This window comes from Euwallacea fornicatus, chromosome 27 (genome assembly GCF_040115645.1).
Source record: "Euwallacea fornicatus isolate EFF26 chromosome 27, ASM4011564v1, whole genome shotgun sequence".
Lineage (NCBI taxonomy): Eukaryota > Metazoa > Arthropoda > Insecta > Coleoptera > Curculionidae > Euwallacea > Euwallacea fornicatus.
The window spans coordinates 3003331-3010154 of record NC_089567.1 but is presented as its reverse complement, the minus strand read 5'-3'; the positions used below and the strand labels follow the sequence as shown (position 1 = coordinate 3010154).

The 6824-nt window shown below is 35.2% G+C and overlaps 1 pseudogene; it reads right to left on the bottom strand.

Annotated features, from left to right (window-relative positions):
• Positions 1 to 1469: 1469 nt before the first annotated feature.
• On the bottom strand, positions 1470 to 3078 carry LOC136347197 (piggyBac transposable element-derived protein 4-like; annotated as a pseudogene).
• Positions 3079 to 6824: the final 3746 nt, after the last annotated feature.

The following is a 6824-nucleotide window of genomic DNA, read 5'->3' as shown; positions in this document are numbered from 1 at the left end:
TTTGACAATACTGGGTTGTAAATTAGCTTTTAGGATATTCATATATATTGTTTTATCCATTATTTTGTCAATAAAAACCAACTGCCCCACACCAGAGGCTGCCATTGCACCCCAAACCATTACGGAACCACCCCTGTATTTGATAGTGCTTAAGAGATTTTTGGGATCCAGCTCAGAATTTTTCGTTTGCCATATTTTTGACCTCTTTTTTTGACCAAATATCTCAAATTTACTTTCATCTGTAAAAAGAATCGTGTTTCAAAATTCTTGTGGTTCTGATAAGTATTTTTTTGCAAAGGCCCCTCTGAGGGTTCGATTTTTAGCACTAATAGCTGGCTTTTTACGGGGTATACGACCATGGAAACCTTGCGAATTGAATGCTCGCCGAATAGTACTAACATTTATAGAAGTCCCCTTCTGTTCTGATATATCCGCGGCTAATTGAACTGCACTGGTTTTAGGATATTTTTTAACCGTCCTTGTTATATCGCGTATATCAAGAGGTGTTAATTTCCGTGGACGTCCAGAACGAGGTTTATTGCGCACACTACTCGTAGCTTCATACTTATCCCAATTTTTTTTTATAGTTCTGTAATGTCTCTTCACTATATTTCCAATTTTCCGAAAAGACTTGCCCTCTTGCCGCAATGTTACTGTAAGTTTGCGTAAATCTTCTGATATTTCAGTTCTTTTATGATTTTCATTACGTTTTGCCATGTTGTTACTTATTGGATATTGTATTAACAGCCAAACAATTAACAAATCGTACGGATTACTTCTTCACTGCATGCCACTTAGTTTTAACTGATCTTTAATAAACAGACTGCGTACTCATTTTTGCATCGTATTTTATGGGGTCCTGTGATTCCCCAAAGTCTACCTTGTTGCCAATTGTATATAAACGTGTTTTTAAGTGGTAAATATGAAGACAATAGAACGAAGATTTTACCGTATTCATAACTTTAAATAAGGTTTTTTAAATATTTTTTACTACGAGATAAATTGTACAACTTTTAAGTGTGTACTCACTTTTGCCGCTGACTGTATGTGAGAGAGATTTTTGATAGAGTTCCGCGTTCAGGGATCGAGAATGTCCGAAAAACGGGAAGAAGAGCGTTTGCGAGTACTGTCTTGGAGAGAATCTGTTTTGGAAGTCCTAGATTTTTTACGTCCCAGGGATGGTGGGGCTGGAAGGAGATCACCACGATAAGATCTTGACCAATCCCAACCGACACCGCCCCCTAGTTCTGAGGAAAGTTTTTTCCCAAGAATCTCCACGGTCAAAGCCCAGATGTGGCTCTCTGGTTCCCTTGACAAATTTATTTGGTGCCCCCCATAAATCGGGACAGTGATAAATCAAAGAACCAGTGCCATCACGGTGTCCGGGTTTAAGCACGTGAGGGTAAGTGCTGCATCGAGGGGTACGACGCAGCAGATGTGAATTGGGATTGTTCCAACGTCTTTAGAGCCTAATTGGAGCCCAGCGATACCGCTGATTTATGTTGGGTTTTTTCCCAACATTTTCCCAATTCAAACATATACTGGAATCGAGAAACGGGTTTGTTATTAGCTTTGTATGTATTATCACAGTATATCACAAATGAGTTGATAGTAGCTATGTTAATCATTCCATAAAAAACACAAAGAGGCCATCTTCGTGTCTTTCTGGAGCAGTTCATATTACTGCATAACTGATCGAAAGTATCTACTCCCACCTCGGTTTCATTATAATTTATAATTATGTCCGGTTTTCCATTTTCACTAATTGTGGCACCTTCATGCATTGTAGAAAGTAACATCACTATTTTATTAGGTTTTGGTAAATAGGAAACTAATGTTTTGTTTTTATCAAAGCAAAACATGGATGTTCCTCGTGGTCTATTGTCAGTGTTCAGTAGTTCTTTTTTATTTTTATTTTTTCTAAGAGTCCCTATAATTGTTCATTTATATGGCTGTTCCAGAAGTTCATCCGCCAGAGGAACTGACGTAAACCAGTTATCCATGGTAATATTACGATTACTACCATGGATCGATTTTGTTAATTCTTTCACATAAAAATTAGCAAGAGGCAGACCACCAGTATTGGTGCTTTTTCCCAAGTATGGATTGGCATCAATCATATACATATTTCGATGACGAATCGCATAACATGACTATCTTGATGCCGTACTTTGATGGCTTGTTGGATATATACATTAGAAATGGACACCTTCCTCTGAATCCTAACAGTTGTTCATCTATCGTCAGATAAGATGCTGGAGTATAGGAGCTTCTGCATATCTCCATAAGCATATTCCATATCTGATGAATATGAGTGAAGGAGTCACTTTTCTTTCGTTCCTCTCTGGTAATTTTATCGTCAAATCTGAGACAGTTTACTAGAAACGCAAAACGTTCTCTACTCATACAGGCACGATAGAAAGTTCCCGAAACTGTCCCTTCAAACATGTGTTTAGTATTTAGATGATTGTCTTTTTTGGCTGCAGAAAAAATCAGTATTCCAAGTAAGGCTAATAATTCATCTTTGCAAATGTTTGTCACAGTCGTGGAACTGGTAGCGTATTTGGAACTCTGTCTGCCAATCTCTTCGTTGGTGTGACGAATAATTATTTCAAGGATATTATCATGGAAGAAATGCAAAAAGCATTCCTTTATAGAAGAACGGTTACGAGATTCGCCTTTGTTGCCCGGTATAAAATGAATAATGTTCCTTGAACTGACTCTTTTTGACAAAATTGGCTGCTTAGATGTCCACTTATGACCATTCTTACCTTTTAAATTTACTTTTTTGAGGAAAACAATATTAGAATCTTTTCTACGTAATTTAGCTAAAGGTTGATAGTCTAATGATGACGATGAAGCTTCATTTTGAGGTTCTTCTATTGGAACGAGATATTCTTCCTCAATGACGTCAGATTCATCTAAACTGCTGTCAGAATGCAGCAATTCCTTCTCTAAGTGGTCTTCCTCCCAATCACTTCCACTATCTTCGTATGGCTCATTGTAGTCATCTTCTCCATTCATAATCCTTTCTATTCCTTGTTGCATTTGCAATGGAGTAAGTGGCTTATTTGACATTTTGCAATATACAAAATAAAAAAAAAGCTTAGCCTTATTATTTACATTGCAACTGGAACCGTAATAAACGTAATTTCATATGATCGCAACAATTCTCCTGTTTGTCTTATTGCTGACAAGACGATAACACTAAAGCGTCGTAATATTTACGACGAGATGGGTGATTCACAAAGTTGTGCACAAAATTTAATTGAATCGTATCTACCAACGTTTAGTACGGCAAAAATAAGGAAGCTACTGGCAAACCCATATCTACAAAATTTTCCGTTGTTGCCAAATTTGAGAGAAAATAATTGGGCGTCGTAAATTTTACGAGTATTAGTATTCTAGGATTAATTTTAATAGATTGTCCGAGACTAATTCAGAAGACACCGACGCCATAGCAAAGAGAATACGTGTTACACATTTGCACGCGATGCTTCTAACGGATATGTTCAAACTTGTCTCTAATTCGTCATAGCTTGCATTATTTTTGTCATACTTATATTTTGACATGTCATTGCATTGCATCTGTCAAGCTTCGCCATCTCTCCAAGACTGTTGTTATTATTATTTAATGTTTATTATTAAAACCCGACAGCAACGTCGCACCCAAAAATTCAAAAATATCGTCCATTGTGGACACCGCTCTTATTAACAAATGGTCAGAAATTTACATATATTCAAAAAGATATAAGGGATACTAATTAAGAAAAAAAAGGTGTGAAAACATATTCAATCGCATCAGAAGGTATTGGGGTATATTTACCCTCTGTCCCAAATACGCATGAACAGCATGAGGATCTCGGAAAGGGTAATAGATACAAAATCGCTTAAATTGGTAAAAAGTTGCGCAATTTAAAATAAATTAATAATCTGTTTTTATACCTGCTAAATTCCGAATGGTTACAAAGATATCCGAAAAAAACGAATTTGGCAGTTTTCATGTTTTGCAAATAACTCTTATACTGTTACAATTAGAGGAATTAAAGTTTTACGTTATCAAGACACTTTCTTGAGAACTTCTTAGTAGAATTGCCAATTTTCTTCTTAAATACTGATTTTAGGAGATAAATTGTTAAACTTTTGATTTTCAGATAGACACAACATCAACTATTTAATTTTTTTAAATCGTCATGAAATTTCTTATTCAGCCATTTATTACATTTGGTGCTTTTCTCGCAAATTCTATGAGGTATAGCCATTAAAACACTTTTTAATGAGTCGGCTATGTTTTCTACTTATATCAAGGATTCACAATGAATAAATCAATGCTATGAAAATAACTGGGAAGATTTCAGGAAAATTTGTCCGAACTCATAATGATATTTTGTGGCCCACACGACCCACGGCTATAACTCCATTGAATTTTTTCTGGGGTTACATAAAAAAAGTGTATCCTCAAAATATTGAAAACGAAGAACAATTATAAATAGGTATAAGAGACATTCAACACGATAACCCCAGACATACTAAACAGAATTTTAGATTCGACGATGAAAAGAACATTTTTATGTTTGAAAAATAATAATTGTTTATTTGAACATTTATTATAATTATAAACCTCTATTCAATCCAGTCAGCTGTATTGATGATGATGATGTTATTAAAGCATAATTTAATTTAATTTTTTTTATGCTGATTTGAAGAATATACACAAGTAAATGTAATTACGTACACGTACAACAAATTTAATGTTTTACACTTTTAAAATATTTTTGACAGTTCCAAGGCATATATTTATGCATCGTGTGCCATTGTTATAAGTAAAAATCATAACTGACTTATCAAAAAATGTTTTAATGGATATAACGTAGAATTTCTAAGAAACATACTAAATGTAATACATAGCGGAAAAAAGAATTTTATGATGATTTTAAAAATTAAAATATTCAATGTTGCACCTATATGAAAATCGAAAGTTTAACAATTTATCTCTGAAAGTAAAGACTTGACACAAAAACTGGCAACACTGCTAAGAAGTCTTCAAAAAAAAGTCATGATAATGTGAAACTTATTCCTCTAATTGTAACCATATGACATTATAAAAAAAAAATCGCTAAATTTGTTTTTTCGGAATATCTTCGTAATCTTTCGGAATTTAGTCGGTATAAAAACAGATTACTAATTTGTTTTAAATTGCACAACTTTTTCTTAATTTAAGTTATTTTGTATATGCTACCTTTTCTATGAATGTGCTTATACATGCTATTCATCCTTATCTAGAAAAGATTGTATATGCAGATAACGTCTCAGAAATCATATAAACTTCCTTGAAACTTCTGAATAATCCGAAACTCTTGCATAAGCAGCGCTCTTCGTATTTCCCTTGTACATTGACAGAATCAAAAATAAGAATTCATTGCAAAACTAGACTGGAGACTTCAATAAACAAGAACTACGTGGCCGAGAGGTTATCGAAAAGAGTGCGGGTCACCAAACCGTCTTTAGGAAATGTGAGGAGTTCGAATATTGAGAAAGTTTTACGAGTTCTGAAATTGTTTTTTTTTTTTTTTAGGAAAAATATTAGGTTATATGGTGACATCCGATACGCAATGCTTCTCATAAGGAAGTGGTACCACATTGGCTTTATTTCTTGTATAGATGCACTCAAGGGATTAAAAATTAGTTCTTTTTTAGGCATGATGCTGGACACATCATAGGAGCCTTAAAAGCTTCGAAGCTTTAAACTGGGGTTAAATATAGTTTCTAATTTGCATTTAAAGAAATACAAAGTTTCACTTATCGTATGTCCTTGATCATTGTCCACTATGGAAAGGATCTAATTCACACACCACAACAGAGCCCTAAATGATAATAATAGAAAGTTCTAAAAATGCATGATAAATCAAAGCGCATCATGTTACGACACTCATAATAAATAATTATACAGGGCATCTCAAAAGTAATTAGATAAACAGCAACGACATATTACTACCAACAAAATATTAAAATCAAACGCAATTGTTGCGTAACGAAAATTAATATTAATAAAGAAACAGGGTGGTAAAGATGAAATTTTATTTTTGATTTTATTTCATAGCTATACAGTCTTTGGAGCTATGATACTTGTTGGAAAAAACTCCAACATAAAGATCGCTCTCACGCATTGCCCTAACATCTGGGAAATAAATCTGGTAAAGAGAGAAACCAGAAACCAAAGCTCGACATACCACTGGGTGCCAAACCATGGGTACCACGCTAATCACCTCTCATCTGATGCACATCCACCCTGATTTATGAAGTGCACATTGCCCAAACAGATTAAGGGGAGCAGTAAATTAGGATGAAATGTAGCAACAAACTCGCAAGTGGACATGAACCAGAGGGTGTTAGCGATAAGGTAATGGTGTGAAAGCATCAAGGTGGTGATTTTCTCATGAAATCGTGGGAAACCAAACCCGGGAACCTGCGTTTTTCGGGAAGGGGCACGAACCCTCTTGGAGGAGACGAGTAGAACCGTTTTTCACCCCGTCGCGTAAACAGCAAACATCTCTCGCTCTCGTTGCCATAGAACCCTATACACGGGCATTATTGTTAATAAGTTAATCACAACTCACCCTGTAATTCAACTGGTCTGTGATTAAATTTAATGTAATTTGTGTAACAGAGTTTATATAGCTTCTCGAACCTTTGGAACCCCATTATTTTATGACGGTAGCCCGTCTGGTCCTTCGACTCAACTACAAAACCTCGCCAGTGTATTTGGATTCCTCTGGTGCCTAGTGAGGCACTCACTACTGTTAGGCAGGAACTCAAGAAGCCCC